This window comes from Camelus ferus, chromosome 17, assembly GCF_009834535.1.
Source record: "Camelus ferus isolate YT-003-E chromosome 17, BCGSAC_Cfer_1.0, whole genome shotgun sequence".
Classification (NCBI taxonomy): domain Eukaryota; kingdom Metazoa; phylum Chordata; class Mammalia; order Artiodactyla; family Camelidae; genus Camelus; species Camelus ferus.
This window is the reverse complement of record NC_045712.1, coordinates 38,269,528-38,289,668: the sequence shown is the minus strand read 5'-3', so window position 1 is coordinate 38,289,668 and position 20,141 is coordinate 38,269,528. Positions and strand designations below refer to the sequence as shown.

The following is a 20,141-nucleotide window of genomic DNA, read 5'->3' as shown; positions in this document are numbered from 1 at the left end:
CTTTGCAGAGGTGAGTGCTTGTGGGAAAAAAAAATGTGCAATTCCAGGCCAGGAGCAGTTTATGTTTAAATAATCTTAAGAATGGGGTGGTGAAAACACACTGATGTTTTTAAAGGTAGTCCTGTCTGTCTGAATTCATACAGTTATGACAGGAGAAAGGTGACAGAAAGGAACCTGGATGTTCTGGCTAGAAAAATCAGACTCTATAAGTGACTTTTAAGCGGGGGTGGGGGGTGGGGAGTGGCTATGGTGACATTGGGAATGGAAGAAAAATTTGTCACAGGGAGGACCAGGGGTCTCTGGCATCATGGACAGATTGAAGTTTTAAATGAAAAAAAATCCCATGATCTTGTAAGGCTTAAGCAGGCTAGCTTGCTCCAAAACTAAACTAGACTCACAAGGCAAAACCAAAAGTACAGCATTGCTCTAGGAAAGGGCCAGCAAAGGAGACTGCTTGCAAAAAGCAACACCTAGCTAACCACCAAAACCAGAGCAAGTAGAGTTTAGGTAAAATAGCCGATGGACAGTTGCCCCACACCTTTAGAGTGCTAAACACCCCTAACACCTTAAAGGTCACCAATCAAAACTCACCACTACCCCATTCCTTTAATCCCCAAGCAGCCCTGCCCCAACTCCTACCTGTGTGTTCTATAATTCAATAAAATGCCAGGGCTGTCGGGGATCAGGAGGAGACTCGGGTCCAAGAACTCCTAGCCTTGAGCACCATCCTACTCGGCTAGTTGAGCCGTTTGCCCATATCCTCCCATCCCGAGCCTGTCTGGCTTGCACCTGAATTCTCACCTCCTGCCCCTTTCTTCGTGCCACACTCAAGCAACAGGGGACTTAACGTCCAAGGTACTCAATGTTCAGGAATCCACGTGGTGGTCTTCAGGTAAGTCAGTACCTGACTCGCTTTTTGGGATTCCCCTGGATTTGTTGGGACTGGAGATGCTCGGAACCTGGGCAAGGCCTGATCACCCACAGCCCGGCACAGATATCCAGCCCTGACATGGTCTGAAAGATTATCCCGCTTAGCAATGGCCTGGGAGATACGGATGATGGCATTATCTTTCCAGGCCAATGTCAATGTGAAAGAAAGAGAAAAAGAAAGAGTTTCACATGAGAGGTTAGTTTAAGTGTGAAGCCTCAATCTAGCATCTGGGGTAGAGGCTGTCTACCACATGAAGTCACCAGCTTCCTGGTCAACTTACTTTCAAGGTCACCAGTGCAAGAGGAGGACCAAGTGTCAGGAGAATCCCTTTTCATCTGAGAGAGGTGTAACCAAGGTTCAACGCCTTCGAGTTTCACAGCAGTGTCAGTGGTTAGGAACACTTGGTAAGATCCCTTCCAACGGTTTCAGGGCCATCTGCTTCTGATGGCTTTTCCAAAATACACAGTTGCCGTACTCCAAGCCATGACCAACGGGATTTTTTTTTAAATTGGGGTCTAGAAGATGTTCTTTAAGCTGTTGATGATAGACTTTAGCCAAAGACACTAAAGACTTACAGCAGTTGGTCACATTAGTGTGAAATAACAAGGTGTCGGCAGAAAGTTCTTTACCAAGAGACACTGGTCTACTGGTGATTATTTCATACAGAGTGAGTTTATGCTTCCAGAGAGGGTACTGCAAGCAGTCAGCAAGGCCAGAGGCAATACCTTAGGCCAAGGGAGTCCGGTAGTTTCAGCAAGTTTAGAGGTTTTGAGTTTGACAATTCTATTCATTCTTTTAACCTTGCCTGATGGTTGAGGGTGATTGGGACACTGAAAATTCTGAGAAGTTTGCAAGGCTTTAGTTAAAGCTCATATGATTTTCCCAGTGAAGTGAGTGCTGGGTGTGGAAGAAAACGCATTTTCCAACAGTTTCTTTGTCACTGTGAGGTCATGAACCTTGCAGCAAGGGGAAGCTTTAACCCATCTAGAAAACATACATAAAATTACAAGAACATATTGGTAACCCATGCTAGGTGTCAGCTGAATGAAGTTCAGTTGCAGGTGCTCAAATGGTCCAGAGAGAGGAGGTTTGAGGACTCCAGAAGTAAAAATTGTTTTTACAGGATTATGGACCTAACAGGTCAGATGTTGGTGGTTAATGCCTTTTGCAATTTTATAGAAGTTTCCACATCAATTTTTTTTTTGGTAATTTGAGTCATCTTAGCTGTACAATGGTGTGTGGATAAATGCAAGATGGGTTTTCCAAGGAATTGGGGAGAATCGAGTGGCCAGAATCAAGTGGGTCTCCCATAGCTCTGACTTCATTGAATTTACAACCATTGTTTGTCCATTGGGATTTCTCTGATTCAGGAACAGAGTGTTGCCGAGTGGCAAGGACCTCAGGATGATAAAAGGCAAAGTCTGGCAATGATGGGTCATTTTTGCAGAAGGAGAATGGACTTCAACCACATCTGCCACAACCTTTACAGCTTCTGTTGCTGCTGCCTTTGCATGAAAGTCAGCTAGGGTATTTCCCTGATACTCAGTTTCAGTCCTCTTGGTATGAGCTTCAATTTTGATAACAGCAATTTCAGAGAGTAATAGAGTAGCAGCAAGAAGATCATTTACTTGCTGTCCATTTTTTATTGGAGCCCCAGTGGGTGTGAGAAAACTCCTTTATTCCATAACATCCAAAAATCAAGGCATACTAGCTGTCAGTATAAATATTAACAATTTATCCTGGTAACTGGTTTGCAGGAGGTTTCCCCCCTGAAGTAGTTCATATTGGGTAGTAACAGAATAGCCCTCTTAGAAATTCCCTTTCTCATTTTTATGGTATGACCTATCAACAAACAAAATTAAGTCAGGATTAGTCAAAGGAGCATCTTGTAACTCCAGATGTAGTGTCACGAAATTGGACCTTCTTGTCTCTCGGTCACGGGGTTTGCCATCATCAGGCGAGGGTAGCAACGTTGCGGGATTAAGAATGTTGCAGGTTAGGTGGTGAATTTGAGGGCCTTTTTTCTTTAGTGAAGCCCTGGGTCTCTTGGAATCAAATTAATACCTAACAAAGATGTGCCACTGGGTTGGGGATTTTGTGGTGTTTTATGTTTTACAGGGCATCTCATTGCACAAACATTTTCTTGAGGTTGGTGGGTGTCCTAGTGCTGATCTTTCTTAACCAATGTATCCTAGCGTGGGATTCTTCAATTTAAATAGCAAACTCAAACAGCTTTTACCATCTTTTGCATCTTTGCCTTCCAAGACTCCCATTAACAATAGATCTATCATTATTTTACCCTATATGCACATTAGCCAAAACCAACAATAACTGAGGAGAAAATAGAACTGTGGATGTCAGCAATAACCACAGAAATGGTACTGCGGTGGTGGTGGTGGTGGGAATAGCTCAGTGGTACAGCACGTGCTTAGCATGCATGAGATCCTGGGTTCAATTTTCAGTACCTAAATAAATAAATAAATAAATAAATAAATAAATAGGACTTTAAAAAGAAAGAAATATATGGTACTGTGGACTGACCAAGAGTTAAGGACTGGCATTCTCTTAAAGCCTCCTGTCAGTCCAGACTGCCCTGTTAACCCTGGACTAGAAAACCAATGAGAGCAGCAAGCTCAGATGCAAAGGAAGCAGAACTCAGATCTGAGAGAAACTCACCCATGGCCTTTGGAAGCAGCGAGAAAGACAGAGGACTAAAGTGTTCAGTGGGTGCTAATGCCTGTGTTTCCCATCGTCCTTGAGGATGTTAATAGATGTCCTTGGGTCCCATCCTCATCACCAAAACTGCAAAATTCAATGAAGTAAATTTTAAAGCTCTCATTGACTTTAATTCAGCAATTCATGCATCAGTCAACATCCAATCCAGGAGATAGAAATGAGCGCCGAAGAGTTATACTACAAGGCAAGAGATTTCATAGGCAAAAAGATTGGTTGTTGCAAATTACTTTCCTTATAAAGGAGGGCAGAGGTTTATCAGACAGATTACCTAACAAATGCTGATCGGGAAACTTCTGATGGACTGTTTTAAATTCTATTTCTGGCAGAGCCAAAACTTTAAGTTAAGGTTTATTTTGTTGATTTGGGGCTTAGCATGAGTGACTCTATTTTGGGTCTGTTGTCTTATCTTTAAAACTTTAAAAGTTCTAACAAGGCTCACCTAGTGGGTGAAAAATGGTGATATTTGCCAATATGTAGAATCTGGGAGGAGTAGGTTTGGGGGCAGAGAGGCTGTTGAAGAAGAGCTGAGGCTGCATGAGGAGACTCCCAGTCTCCATAGGAGCAAATGACTTCTATCAACAGAACCAGGGAACCTGGAGGGTGTGAGCCCATCTGCTGCCATTGGAGGACATGCTACAAGCTGCGGTGCCAAAGGGCCAGGCAGCTGTCCTGGTTGCCCTCTGGTACATGCTACCTAGTGGCTGGCCTCAGCATGTTGCCAACTGATCTCTAAATAGGAAGGATGCTTGTCTGCATCCTGAGGCTCTGCTGCACCCATCTGAACCACTCCACATTGTTTTTCAATGCCACAGTCACCAAGGATAGAAACAGAGAATGAGCCCTGGCACCAGAGAGCTTTTGCTGAGGTGGAATAGAAACCAACAGCACATTAAAGCAGCATAACTGAGGAGATGTCAAAGGCTCATATATAAAAAGCATAATTGCTAAGGAAATGGGACATGAGGTGGTATGAAACCCCAAACCTAGCAATATTTGAAATGTTAAAAACAAAGCAACAGGCTCAAAATGGGGTCCCTTATGCCAGGCTCCATTTCACCAAACTGAGACTTAATGACAGTTTTGCCTCTCCCAGAAATGGACTCTTAAGCCAATTGATCAGGAATCACCTGATTAGTAAGGTAATCTGCCTGCTAGACCCCTGCCATTCCCTCCCTACAGAAATGTAAACTTATAACCAACCCACTTCTTTGCCTTGTATAATTTCCTTGTTCTTCCTTTCTGCCTATAAAAGTCTTTCATTTTGTACAGCTCCTCAGAGCTCCTTTCCATCTGCTGGGTTGGAGACTGCCTGATTCATGAATTGTTGAATAAAGCCAACAAGATTTTAAAAATTTACTCAGTTGAATTTTGTTTTTTAACAGGAAGCTACTACCACCTCTAGATTCAGGCTGCCTGACCAAAGCTGTGGCCTTCAGTTTAAGGACACCCCGAACCCCATGGTCCAGCACAGAGTAAGCTGGGGGAATAAGTATCCTGAAGTTGACTCTCCATCTGATCTCCCGCCAGGACCCACCACTGGCCCAACACAACTGGAAGCTAGAGGGCAGTTGAAGGTCAATTTCCCAAGTCTTAAGGCAGGATTGAGAAGAACCAAGAGTCAATACGGAGGAGGGGAAGGGCTGGAAAATATCCAACACACCCTAAATGGAAAATAGAGACTGCTTGCTCATCTATGAGTAATGTGTCCATTAATTTCGTTTTGAAATATGTGAAAGGAAAATAAAAATGGAGTCGGTATTGCTGAGAGAGCGCTCTCAAATGGAGCCAGGAGGCCATTGAAGGAGTGAGACTTATGCTTGTCTCTGCCAGGATGGAATCTGAACTTTTGACCACTTACTGATTTGAGGCAAGCATCCAGTACATCTGCACAATATTCCAGAAACCCAAGATACTTATCGAACCCTTACCCTAAATAACTCATCATAGCCTATCCCTTAAGGGCAAATATTTCCTTTCTGCATTAGAGCCAATCATAATTCTTGCAAGACAACTTAACAACCTTGTAGCTTCTACCCTTGATTCTTTCTCTTCCCTAGAATGCTCTTTCAGTTTTACTCAAATCTGTCTCTCAAATTGCAGTTCCCAAGACCCCAAATAGAGCTCTTTGTTCTGCAGACACAGAAAAATTAGGATCACTAAGACAAAGAGCGCTGCTAACCACCCGATTCTACAGGGTTAAGTTGTAACCCACTGCAGTTGCTGACCAACAGTTGTGTTAGCAGATGGAGGGACCCCTAAATTAGGAAGCCCACCAAAGTGTGGGTTCTTGCTGCCTGCTGTGAAAGAATTCACACAGCAGAGGCAGAGGGACAAAGTGAACAGCTGCTTTATTGCTCAGAAGGGGAAATTGAAGGAAAGTGCTCAAGCAGAAGAGAAGGGAAGGAAAAAAAGCACTTGAGTGAGGAAGAGGTGCTCGAATGAGAAGCAGTCAGCCAAGATGGCCAGCAAAGACAGCTCTGGCCCAGGAATAGGGCCTCATGGACTTTGATGAGAGGCTTCCACCATCATGTCCTCATTCTGAGTGTGATGGAGCCAATGAGTCCTTGTATGGGCTATTCTGGTTGTTGTCATTGCAATCATCAACTGTCATGGTGCTGATGAGTGTGTCACTTAGCATGCTAATATATTACAATGAGTGTATAATGAGGCTCAAGGTCCACTGGAAGTCAACTCCTCCACCATCTTGGACTCCATAGGGTTCTAAGCAGTTCTTGTTTCTTCTCTGCAGCTGCCTCCTGAGACTTAGATAAGAGTAATTGTTTTCTATTTGAGGGAGGGGCAGGGGTATGATCCTGGGGGAAATAGCCTTGGTAACAAAAAGGAAAGTTGCTTTCAATCAGAATGGCTGCAATCTAGTGCACCCAGCATCCTCCCCCCGCCCCCCCCCCCAAATCTCCAAAGATTGTTTATCCATGAAAGTGTTGTAGGGAAATAAAGCAGTCATCTTAATCGTTGAGATAGGTGGTCAGAGCCCTCGCCATCTCCCAGTGCCTGCAGGCTTGTCCTAATCAACTGCTTGAGCCTGCTCTTCTGTGACTCCGGGAGGCTGGGAGACTTCAGCTTTTTTATAAACTAGAGGCAGGGGAGGGAAGGCACAGGGTCCTGCTCCCTTTCAGTTGCACTCTGAGAGGAATTTAAAGACAAAAACAGGATGAGACGCTATGTGCTTTGGATGCACATGAATAGGCAGGACCCACAGAGTTAGATGTATATCTCAGAAAGAATTTTAATGGCTCTGGATATTTGAATCTCCCCGTATATAGAAAAGCACTAAAACTATTAAATTGAGACATCTGTTCTTTATCATTAGCAGTATCTTTTTCTTTTGACACATGCATCTGAAACTATGTACCAAGATGTATGCTTGACTGCAAGCACTTCCTAACTAAAAATCATATGTAAACTGGCTTCTCCCCTACCTCTTCAGAGCAGATCCTCAGAGCTAACTGAGTGGCTCTCTCCTAGGCTTTAGTCCTCAGCAAGACCCTGAATAAAACTTAAGCTCACAACTCTTTTGCTGTGTGTCTTGCTTTAAGTCAACAGTTCTTTGCAGCCTTGGTACTATGAATGAAAAATACTGCAAACCATATCAGTAAACAAAGAATGCTGAAACCATCAAGTCATCAGCAGCTGTCACCACCCCCCAGTGAAGACAAGCCTGCAGCCCAGCCTCTGCAGCCACTCACAATGGTGCACTCTGAGGGGACTCAGAATAAGAAAGGACAAGATACTGGCCCTAGATAGCTAGATGCTTGTCAAAGGAATGAGTTCAATGAGCCCAAATGTTTGCTTCCTCCCATGCACAGAAAAGCACTAGATTCTTTAACTTGAGATGCCTGGTTTTCTTTAGATAACAAGTAATCTTTTATTGTTCCAACTACCTGGTCTTTGTTGTAAAGCTCCTATATATATCCTAGCTCCTCCCCTACCTCTTTGGAGCAGTCCCTCAGAGTGATCTGAGAGGCTGTCAACCCGGCTCCTGCCAAACAAAACATAACTCTCAACTTTAGGGCTGTGCATTTATTTCAGTCAACAGTACTAATTATTGTTTGACAAATAATGTTCCTGGTAACTTGTCTCCATAGGGATGGGGCTGGGGGCGACTGAACATTCATAACCACCCACAGGAATGAGTTGTGAGTTTTGTCTGTTTGAGAGGAAAACAATTCCCGTCACAGAGAAGCTTGAGCAGGCTGTGTTTGGGGTGTGCTTATGCAACATGACAGCTCCTAGAGCGGTGTGGTCAGACAGATCCATCAGATCTGTCCCTCCCAGGGTTTGCAAAGCTGCAGGAGCAGCCTCTTTGCTCTTCTCTGTTATGCCTAGCTTCCTGAAGCTCAGCCTACGCCTGCTAGGACCTGATTTCTCTGAGACCCACAGCACAGAGCCTGTAGTAAGGAGATCTCTTCCTTCCTCTGGTTAGGAGGACTGTTCTCGTGAGCTCCGTTTCCTGAGTGTGTTACCTCCTTTCAAACCGGGCCGCTTTGCTTGGCAGGAGCCCTACACAGAGCTTCTCCAACTTTAATGTGCATGTAAATACAAATTACTTGGGGTTAAACTGGTTTAACTGGTTAAACTGCAGATTCTAATTCAGGAGGCCTGAGAAGGGGCAAAGACTGTTCCTGACAAACTCACAGGTTTGCCCATGTTGTGTTCCTGTGTCAGGCTTTAAGTAGCAAAGGACTGTGACTGTAAATCACTGACTCTTAATTTTTGCTGCACACTATAATCTCCTGGAGATCTTTTGATGAGTCCACGACCTATGTCAATTAAATGCAAATCCTTGTGGGGGGGACCCAGGTTTCCTATTTCTTTAACTCCCTAGATGGCTCCTATGTGCAGCCCAATGTTGAGAACCTGGGAGTACAGGATCCTTCCTCTTACCCTGATTCCTTGCTGCTTGCAAAGCTACCTGCTGAAGGTTTTTGTTCATTTGCTTGTTATTGAATTTAAAATGCATCAGCTTTCTGACTTTGAAAAACAAAGGGAAAAGTTCCCCCTAGTTTTTTTTCCTCCTATTTTGAAATATGAAGAGATAAATTTGGGTATGGCAAGTTGTGGTGGGGATCTGGACTGTGACTAGTGACGAAAGATAAGAATGTAAAACTGAGAACCAGCTGTGACCGAGTGACAGAGAGAAAACTGTCCTGATGGGATTTTCTCTTCTGGCCACAAACTCTGAGTCCCTCTTTCGGGGGAGTCGGGGGAACAGGAAATCAAAAATGTGTTTGCTGTTTTACAAGGTGATGCTTATAAATACATTTCTAAATTACTTTCTAATTTATATTTTAAAAATACTGATACTTTAAGTAGTACTAAAAAGGACTTAAAATGGAATTAAGCACCCCCTTCCCTTGCTGGGAATTCACACACACCGCTCCCCCATCCCTTACCCCTTTAAGCCCTTCCCCATCTTCCTCCAAAGAGAGAATTGTATGCCTCCACTTGCAGGTGTAGAGACAGGATCAGGAAGGCTCTCATTGGAAGTTGAAAATCTATTGGTATTGGGTGGGGGATCTGTCTATCTTTGGGTCAGGCCATAGGCATAGAAATTATGAAATCTTTGTTTGTTTGTTTGTTTATTGCTCTACCCAAATGTTAGACAGCAGAGATATAGAATGATAATGTCTGAACTGAGAAGGAACTTTGAGACCAAAAAATGAAACAGGTAACTGTGAACAAAAAATACTGCAAACCATTTCAGTAAACAAAGAATGCTGAAACCATCAAGACATCAGCAGCTGTCACCACCCCCCAGTGAAGACAAGCCTGCAGCCCAGCCTCTGCAGCCACTCACAATGGTGCACTCTGAGGGGACTCAGAATAAGAAAGGACAAGATACTGGCCCTAGATAGCTAGATGCTTGTCAAAGGAATGAGTTCAATGAGCCCAAATGTTTGCTTCCTCCCATGCACAGAAAAGCACTAGATTCTTTAACTTGAGATGCCTGGTTTTCTTTAGATAACAAGTAATTTTTTATTGTTCCAACTACCTGGTCTTTGCTGTAACGCTCCCATATATCCTAGCTCCTCCCCTACCTCTTTGGAGCAGTCCCTCAGAGAGATCTGAGAGGCTGTCATCTAGGCTTGAGTCCTCCTGCCAAATAAAACATAACTCAACTTTTAGGCTGCACATTTATTTCAGTCGACACAACTCTCTATATAAAGTGCAATTATGAAGCATATTGTGAGTAACTAGCACACAGGAAGATCCGGCAGATGGAGATCCAGAGACATTAGCAGCTGCACTCAGCACCAAAAGGGGTACAGTGGGATTCAAAGTGTTACCAAATTGGTGGGGTGGACTCAAGCCTAGGTCCCCTATACTGGGCTGAGACCTTTTGTCTTGACCAGGGAGGTTCTTTTTGTGATCACATTCATGCAGCCAACAATGAAACCAATGCTGAGACTGGAACAGCACAAGCTTTATCCAACGGCCCAAGAGTGGAGCAGGAACCTACTTCACAAATCAACTTCTCAGCCCAATTTGGGTATAGACACCAAATATATAGGAGGATCAAGGTAAAAGGGAGGGAACTGAAAAGAGTGAGAGGAATATTTATCCCTTACCTGAGAACAGGGGTGTGGTTTGGAGCTGGAACTGACTCAACACTCCTTTTCAGTCTTTCTATGGGCTTTTCCAGTTGTTGTCATGGCATTTGTCAACTGTCATGGCGCTGGTGGGTGTGTCATTTAGCAGCTAATGCATTACAATGAGCGTGTAACAAGGCTCAAGGTCTACCGGAGGTCAAATCTTCCACCATCTTGAGCCTAGATGGTTCTAACCAGTTTTTGTTTTTTTTTCTCTTTGCAGCTTCCTCCTGAAACTTAGATAAGTGTAATTGGTTTCTATTTGAGGTGGGGGTGGGGGCAATGGGCAGGGGTATGATTCTGGAGCAGCAACCTTGGTAACAAATCGGGCCAAAGCTAGAGAAGGGATCTGAACTACAAGGGAGAAGCACATCCATACCAACAGAACAGGAATGTCTCATGAACATTATTCCTCACAGATCATTAACCACCTGTGTCAGCAAAAGGCATTCTTCCAGTTCTCATATCAGATGAAGGCAAGGGTAAGAGTTGATAGGAAAGTTACCTGGTTTGGGCCCATTTCTTGAGAGTAGGCTACAATTCAGTCGTGCAGGAAGGAGACTGTGGAACTTAGATGGAGCTGACAAGATGGAGTCTGTGCTTCAGCCGCACACCACGTACTTAGAACAGCACTTGGTACATAGCAGATGCTCAATAAATACTTGTTGAATAAATAAATGAATATTCTCTGAATCTAAGCCAGGTTATAGGTCTTTTCTCTTGTGACACTTTTTACATTCAGCCTAGACCAGAGTTATTTATGTTTTTATAGATCTTAGCCCCTTGCTGGCTTGAAGGCTCCTGGATGAAAGGGACCAATTCTGATTTTTATCTTCACATGTTCAACTTGAGTGTTCAGGCCATTCTCCAAGCAATGCCAGATTTCTCACTAGAATACTCAGCCTATTTCCACTAATAGTGCACGACCATTTCCATGTCCCTTTAATATCACTAACACTTGGTACTGTTAAAAGATAAATTGAGATATTAAAAGTTTTTAGAGGGGAGGGTATAGCTCAAAGTAGTAGAGCACATGCTTAGCATGCACAAGGTCATGGGTTCAACCACCAGTACCTCCTCTAAAAAGTAAATAAATAAATAAACTTAATTACCTCCCCCCCCCCCAAAAAAAACTAAAAAAAAAAAAAAAGAAGAAGTTTTTAGAGTTTATTTGAGCAAATGTCAATTCAAATCAGGCAGCACTAACATGGAAGTAGTTAGGAACACTCCACCAACAGAAGCTAGGTGCAAGATTTTTATAGATGACAAGGAAGAAAAGCAAGGAAATTGCTTGATCGGCTGTAGCTGAAGTGGTAGCATTTATCTGGTAAAGTCCAGCGGGTTGTTTGTGATTGGTGGTTTTTCTTAACTTTGAAGGACTAACTCTGGTTTCAATTCGTTTGCTTATATAGGTGTCAACCAAAATTCCAGAAATGGAGAGCTGATTGAAATACAGAGGTGTTTATTTGGAGTTTGTTAGGACTACAGCCTGGGAGACAGACTCAAGAAGCACTTGAATTGTGTTTCACTGGACTACAAAATGGGGGAGGCTTATAAAAGCAAAAACAGCAAGGCCACCATTTGTCTTGAATAATAATTGGAGCTGGCAAGAAGTAAGGGAGCTTGTTAAGTAAGGGTTGGTTGGGGTCTGAAATGGTTGCATAGCTACAAGGGGGAACCTGGAGAGCATAAGGTTGCAGCTTGCAGACATCAGTGTCTTGGGTTTGGTTCAGGTTCTCAGTGATGCAGGGAAGTGTCTGAGACCAGATCCTCAGTTGCCACCCAATTCCATTTTTGTGCCTGAACTATATAATTATAGTCCATTATAATTTCAATTTGTCATCATAGTCCAAGGCTTGAGAGCCATCTCAATCCAATGCCCTCTCTGTTTGATTACTTTAACAATTCTCTCGTTTTGGTATTAGCACCACTATTAGTCACTATCAGGTTTAAGCTGTTCTGTCTCATTGTGAAACTCATTGTGAAACTTGAAGGTTATGATATCAGGTTAATGAAAAAACTGTTTTTGCTGTTTATTTCATTTTTTCATTTAGTGTCTCTTTCTCCAAGCACAGTGAGACCATTTGATGTACAGTTGACCCTTGAACAACACAGGTATGAACTCTGCTGGTCCACTAATATGCAATTTTTTCCAGTAACCATATTGGAAAATATTTTGGAGATTTGCGATAATTTGAAGAACATCACAAACTAAAAATATATGTAGATTCTAGTCTATTTTATCATTTACTACCATAAAATATACACAAATCTACTATAAAAAGCTAAAATTTATCAAAACAAGCACACAAACACTTATAGACCAACATGCCACCAACTGTAGTTGAGAGAAATGCAGACAAATACAAAGATGCAGTATTAAATCACTTCACAAATATAACCATAGTACATACCGTACTACTATCATTTCATAGCCACCTCCTGTTGTTGCTTCGGCAAGCTCAAGTGTTTCAAGTATCTGCTTAAAACACCCCGTGATGCTAATTATCCTCCAGTAAGCAGTTCCTCTCTCCAGGAAATTTCATATTATGGTAAAAGGAGATCTCTCATGGTTCTTGCATATTTTTCACTGTGTTTAGTGCAATACCATAAAATCTTGAACAACACCATGAGACCCATATGAAGTGCCACTGTTGAAGCCGGAGGTGCTCCCAGAAAGCAGAGAAAAGTCATGACATTACAAGGAAAAGTTGAATTGCTTGATATGCCCCACAGATTGAGGTCTGCAGCTGTGGTTGCCCACTATTTCAAGATAAATGAATCCAGCATAAGGACCATTGTTTAAAAAAAAAAAAAAGGAAAGAAAAAAGGAAGGAAGGAAGAAAGAAAGAAAAGGAAATTCAAGAAGCCATTACAGCAGCTATGACCACAAGCATGAAAACCTTGCACTTTTTTTTGGTGAAATAACCTTTTTATCTTGAAACTGCAGCTTTTATGTGGGTGCAGGACTGCTTTAAGAAAGGTGTAACTATAGATTCTAATGTGATTCAAGAAAATGTGTAGCCATTACGTAACCACTTAAAGTGAAAGGAAGGTGAAAAATCTAAAGCTAGAGAATTTAATGTCAGCAAAGGATGGTTTGATAATTTTAGAAAGAAGTTTGGCTTTAAAACTGTCAAGGTAACAAGAGAAGCAGCTTCTGGCAACCAAGAGATAGCAGACAAGTTCCCAGGTGCCGTTATGAAAATCACTGAGGAGAAAAGATATCTGCCTGAACAGGTTTTTAATGTAAATGAAAGTGCCCTATTCTGGCGGGGGGGGGGGGGGGTGCTACAAATGACATTTATTGGTAAGATAGAGAAGCAAACACCAGGCTTTAAGGCAGGAAGAGATAGGCTAATTCTACCGTTTTGTACAAATGCAGTCAGGTTTATGATCAGGATTTCCGTTAACTGTAAATCTGCTAACTGCTGAGCCTTCAAGGGAAAAAATAAACAGCTTCCAATCTATTTTTGGATTGGTTCCATCGATGCTTTGTTCCTAAAGGCAGGAAGTACCCTGCCAGTAAGGTTCTTTTTTTAAAAAAAGTTCTTTTGATATCAGGCAATGCCCCTGGCCACCCAGAACCCCATGAGTTCAACATTGCAGGCATCAAAATGACATTTTTGCCCCCATACACAATGTCTCTAATTCAGCCCCAAATCAGGAGGTCAAAAGAACCTTTAAGTCTCATCACACACAATACTCTATGGAAAGGATTGTCAATGCTATGGAAGAGAACCCCAAAAGAACATCATGAAAGTCTGGGAGGACTACACCAATGAAGATGTCATTGTTATTAAGGCAGAAAAAACTGTGAAAGCCATCATGCCTTTAAAAAAAAAATTCCTGCTGGAGAAAACTGTGTCAGGATGTCATGCATGATTTCCCAGGATTTATAACAAAGCCAATCAAGGAAATCATGAAAGAGATTGTGGATATGGCACGCGCACACACACACACACAAAGTAGGGTGTGGGTGAAGAGTTTCAAGATAAGGGTCTGGGAGAAATTCAAGAGCTAATGGACACCACACCAGAGGAATTAACAGAAGACTTGATGATATGAGTGCTTCCAAACCAGTGCCAGATGATGAGGAGGGAGACAAAAAAAGCAGTACCAGAAAACAAATTGACATTAGACAATCTGGCAGCAGATTCTGATTATCCAAGACTGCTTTTGACTTCCTTTATAACATGGACCCTTCTGTGATACGGGCACTGAAACTAAAGAAAACAGTGGGAGAAGAATTGGTTCCGTCTAGAAACACTTTTTGGGAAATGAAAAAGCAAAAAAGTCAGACAGGAATTACATATATTTCTGTAAAGTTACACCAAGTGTGCCTGCCCCTCTTGCCTCTCCTTCCACCCCCTCAAACTTCCGCCACTGTCATCTCCGAGACAGCAAGACCAAACCCTCCTCCACCGCCACCTCCTCCTCAGCCTACTCAACGTGCACCTTAGGGTGAGGAATGAATGAAGACCTTTATGATGATCTGCTTCCACTTAGTGAATAGTAAGTAATCATGCCACATGGTTAATCAGCTTATCAGGTTGTATGTGTGTGTCTTCATGTGAAAGTCTAATAACTGTATGGCAAGGACTGTGTGAGGCATTTTTGTGTCATCATCATCATCATCATCATCTAAGTATTCATTGTGCAGAATATCATTTGCAAGACTTGTATTGAAGTGGACAGCTTAACCTTACATAGGCATAAGGTGAGTGATATTTAATACAAAATTAATAATGTGTTAGTTTTCTTGTTTTATTACTTCACTTTCAAAGAATTACATATGCCCCCCACTCTCTCTCTCATAACTGGAGAAAATGAGAATCAGCCAATTACCATAGGTAAGTGTTTTTTTTAAGTAACAATGTTTCCAATACTGCATTATGAATATGACTATAATACTGTATGCCATAAAAATTTTATAATGATTCATTCATTAGTGTATAGGTTAGGCTACCACAAAGCAATCATATGGTTGCTTCTTTGTTATAAGTGAATTTACAGGTATAATTACCTGTAAATAAATATGAATTTCCTTTTCACACTGTTTTCCTTTTTGTTGTCTAGTGTTAGTAATACATATAACACCTGTTGTGTTTTGTATCATATAAGACAATATTGATGATGATTTTTTAGGGGCCCTTTGGGAAATCTCAAAGTTAGTTTGAGGGTAAAACACTCCATTTAAAATTTGATTTGGGGGAGTTGTCAAAAATATCAAAAATTTCTAACAAATTAATTATGTAGACATATATTTTAATATAAATATATAATAGACAAATTGTGTGTATGTATATACAATAGAAACGAATTAAAACAAAATTCCATATTTAACCCAACTGAAAATCCAATACTTACATACTAAAAAAAAAATCTGTATAACAAAAAATAAAAAGGGTACTGATTGGCTTTTGCACTGTACCTCATAGGTTCTAAATTAACTTTAACATAGACTGAAATGCACCGACTGGCAAAACTTTATGGGCTTCATCAACACTAGGGTTCAAATTAGTTATAGTGGGGATCCAGTCAGACATGGCAAATGCCAAGACCTGCGTCAACTCGAGTGGGTATTCAGTTGCAAAGGAACCCCAGTCCCATATCCTAGATGACACTGTCCAACCAGGGGAACTCACCACTGGGGATGACATCACCTCAGATGACATCACTCCAGCTCAAGACATGGCCACTGAAGGTTGACTTTGCCCCCTGCACCACAGGCAACTTGACCCTGGACAGTAAGAGCTCTACCTGACCAATGCCCATGGACTGCTTCTCCTAAAGCACAAATTGGATACAGGACATTTTTTGCTTTTCTTCCTTTGATATCAGGGATTCTATTATATTTGTGTGCCTGCTGTCTGCTTAGCCCAGGGTCTTGGTTTATTCCTGGAACCCTGCTAGAATGTACACCCCTCCACTCCCATGCATAAAGGGATACCGGATAGAGGTTAATACTATCTGTGCCATTCTAAAAATTAATGGAGATGACTGCTTTCCCTGGGAGATGCCTGCTTTGTATCGATGACCCTTTGACCCTTGGGAGGAGGCTCACTCACTCCCCGGTGCCTTCCCCTACTACTCTCCTCCGGTTTTCCTTCCCGACCTTCTGCTATGCGTCCCTGACCCGGGCCACCACAGCCACTCCTTCCACTTGGTTACATTACTATACCAGTCATCCTCACACACATTTTACCAGCTTATGATTTCATACCCTCCAGCAACATACCTGCTGGACCTGCCACCTTGACATGAGCACGTTTCTAACACACTTTTCAATTCCACCAAGATATTGTTAGAGACCCCCAAAATTTTGGATAGATTTTTCTTGGCTAATGCCATAAAAATGGGAAACTTAGTTATGGGCTGGCCTACAGAGATTCCTTGTAATTCTGTGTTTCTCTATTCTACTCTCAGAATAAAATCTTTTCTATGCTGTTTAGGGCTACTTATGCCCTACTCTCTAAACATCTCCATTATCATCACCCCAAAGTTTCCTTAACATGATGCCAAACACCAGAGAGCTGATTGTATTTAAATATGTTAAAATTTTCTGTATGCTGTCTGACACCCTAAAAAAACCACTGTGGCTGGGAGAGACGGCTCTTCCTAGGGCCAGCCAATTCTTAGAGATAGCAAAGGGCGTGGTCAGAGGCATGTCTTTGATATGCAATTTAACCAGTCCAGGGCTTACTTCCTCTATGGGCTCATACACCCCAGGAGACAATATTCCTCTGCCTTAATCATCCTTGCTCCAGGTACTAGGCAACTAGGGATCACCCCTACAACCCCAAACCTATAAAACCTTCCTCGGCCCTTCTCTTGAAACCTGCTATAAAGGCCATGACCTAAACCTTCCCGTCACTCCTGCCTCCTCCCCACTCTGGTGGCTTTGTCATGTGGTCCTGCGTGGAGTGCCACATCTCCTGTCTCTAGAGTATAATCAAGTTTGGGTCTTTTTTTCCTCTGTGCCTCTCCTCTGTCTGCCCTTCTGACTGCATCTGACCGGACAACTCAAAAAAATACAACGCACATACTGTACCATCAGCTGGAACATCTTTGAGCCGTGGGCTGCACTTCGACGAGGGAGTGGCGAGAGTGTCCCCAACGGGCTGTTCAGCCCCCTCTGGCAAGACAGCTACCTCTTGGAGTCGGCTGACCCCCTGGAATCCCTCTCAGGGATTCCTTGATCCTGGATATAATATTTCCACTCAGTGACAGCACTCTGCTGAGAGGCTCCTATCTTATTAGTAGGGTAAGTGAGTACTCACGTGAGGATGGGTAGCTCTGGTCTTAGGGTCACAGTGTTTGGAGTGCTTGGAGTGCTTGGTCACATACAGTGCTCCACTAGGGGCAAAAGTCAGGCAGGGCTACCATCTGAAGGGGGTGTATCTTAGGCATTCACAGGTCCAAAACCCAAGGGGCTTATGCACACTGGGAGCAGTCTCTTGTTGCCACAGGCTCCAATCCTCATAGGTCAGTTGCCAAAATGTGTACCTCCAACGACGGGGCCCACGCCAACACACCTAGCACAATCTCTGAGTCCACTGCTGTTGGGGGCCCCATGCAGAGGTGACTCTGTCTCGCAGGTAACCTTGACATAAGGGACCAAGAGAACACCCAGATTTGGCACATGTTGCCTCCAACAGCCAAACAGGCCTACCAGCTATGGAAGTTCTTTCTTGTTGGAGGGGACTGCCAAGGACAGCGGTTTTTGTTCGACTGTACTGGGAATCCTCCTCTGATTACTGGCCCAGGTGTCCCCCAGGAACTGTACTTTTGAGCAGGTCCCTGCATTTCACCAGGGTTGTCAGCCCTTCCTGTGTGCCATAGCATCGGTGACCTTATGTAGGGACTGGTCAACTAGTTTGTTGGTCAGGCCAGCAATGAGGATGTTATCAACACGGTGCATGACAAGCAAGGCTGGGAGTGCCTGGGCTTGCTGCAGACCTAGTCCTACCACTGGTGGTACACTGCAGGGGAGCTGAGGGGTTGCTACGGACTGAATCGCACCCTACCCCCACAATTAACATGTTCAATGAAGCCTTCACCTCCAATATGACTGCATCTCAAGTTCTGAAATGAGAAATGAAGACAGGGTGTGAAAGTGTGCTTGTTCTTCAGGACAGGGGAACAATAACCCCAAAGGTGATTCAGAGATCACTGGTTTCAGATAGACCAAACAGATTCCACACAAGCCATGGGGGCTGAGCCACCCAGAACCTTGGGAGAAAGTCTCCCTCAGAGTTCTGATAAGCCAGTGGGTCCAGAAGGTGGGACCATCACCCCAGTGATCCTGGAGGGCAGAGGACTAAACCAAAAAGAATTATTCTTGAGCCTTAAGATCTCATGTAATTTGCCTTGCCAAGTTTTGGACTTGCTCAGGACCTAGTATCCTTTCTTCCTTCTGATTTATCCTTTTCAGAATTGGAATGGGAGATAATATATACTGGTCTCTGGCACAGAGCCTCTGAAATCCTTGTAATTTCCTAAGTGATAAGAGCACCACAAGCATCTTTTGTTCTAATATTTGGTCTTTGACCTTGGTTCTTGACAAAGGGCTCCTGAAACCTTTGTAATGGCCCAGGTGATAGGAGCATCTCTTGATAAAGAAGGGCTGGGAATGACTGACCATGCCTACATGATGAAGCCTCCATAGAAATCCCAATAGTATGGGGTTTTGAGAGCTCCCCAGAGGGTGACACATCCCATCTCCACAGGGACAGGAGCTCCTGTGCTCAGGACGCTCCCAGACCTTGCCCTATGTATCTCTTCATCTGGTTGTTCATTTATATCCTTTATCACATCCCTTTATAATTAACTGGTAAATAGAAGTGAACCATTTTCCTGAGTTCTGTGAGCCACTCTAGCAAATTAAACCCAAAGAGGGGGTTGTTGGAACCTCTGATCTATAGCTGGTTGGTCAGTAGCACAAGTGATAACCTGGGCTTGGAACTGGTGCCTAAAGTTGGCAGGGGGTAGTGGGGTGAGGTGCGTGTGTGAAGCTTGTGAGTCTAAGCCCTTAACCTGTGCAATCTGACACTATCTCCACGTAATGGTGTGGGGGGAAGAACCCACATATTTGGTGACCAAAAGCTTCAGAAGTTAAATGTTCTGTGTGAGTAGTAAAGGAGACACAGGAGAGAAAGACAGGAGGGAAGAAATGTAGGTTTTTTCCAACATAGAATGTCTATCCTGTAACTGTCCCAGTATTGTATTTTGGAAGCACACAATTCCTCTGGTTTCATAGGTTCACAGCTGGAGAACTTTGCTTCAGGATGAAATGTAGTTCCAGTCTCACCCCTATGTGACTTAGGTGATATTTAGATGAGATTTTGGACTTCAGATTTTAGTTAATGCTGAACCGAGGTTAAGATTCTGGGGCTGTTGGGATGGAATTAACTTATTTTGAAAATAAGAAGGCCATGAATTTGAGGGAACCAGAGGCAGAATTTATGGACTGAATGTTTGCCTCCTTGAAATTGATGTGTTAAAGCCCTAATCCCTAGGGTGATGGTATGCAGAGCTGGGCCTCTGGGAAGTAACCGGGGTGAGATGAGTTCATGTGGGTAGGGCACTCATGATAGAATCAATGTCCTATTAGAAAAGGAAGAGACAGACAGCTGCTCTCTTTCTTCACAATATGAGAATAAAGCAAGAAAGCAGCTGTCTCAGCCTACAGAATTGTGAGGAATAAACATGTCATTTAAGCCACCCAGCCTATATTTTGTTAGAGCAAACCAAATGAAGACAGTTGCTAAAGATATGTCCCTCTCAATCCCCTTCCTCCCAAAAAGGGATCAGGCCCAGTTATGTTTATGCTTCAAAGAAAAATTCCCACATTATGCAAA

At 43.0% G+C, this 20,141-nt stretch overlaps 1 long non-coding RNA gene across 1 annotated transcript; it reads right to left on the bottom strand.

Moving 5' to 3' along the window:
* Window positions 1–885: 885 nt before the first annotated feature.
* On the bottom strand, window positions 886–18,359 carry LOC116657240. The gene is made up of 3 exons (XR_004312310.1): window positions 10,258–18,359; window positions 3,608–3,733; window positions 886–3,396 (listed from the first exon to the last, which is right to left on the bottom strand). It is a non-coding gene; the product is annotated as an uncharacterized LOC116657240 (long non-coding RNA).
* Between the last annotated feature and the right edge of the window lie 1,782 nt (window positions 18,360–20,141).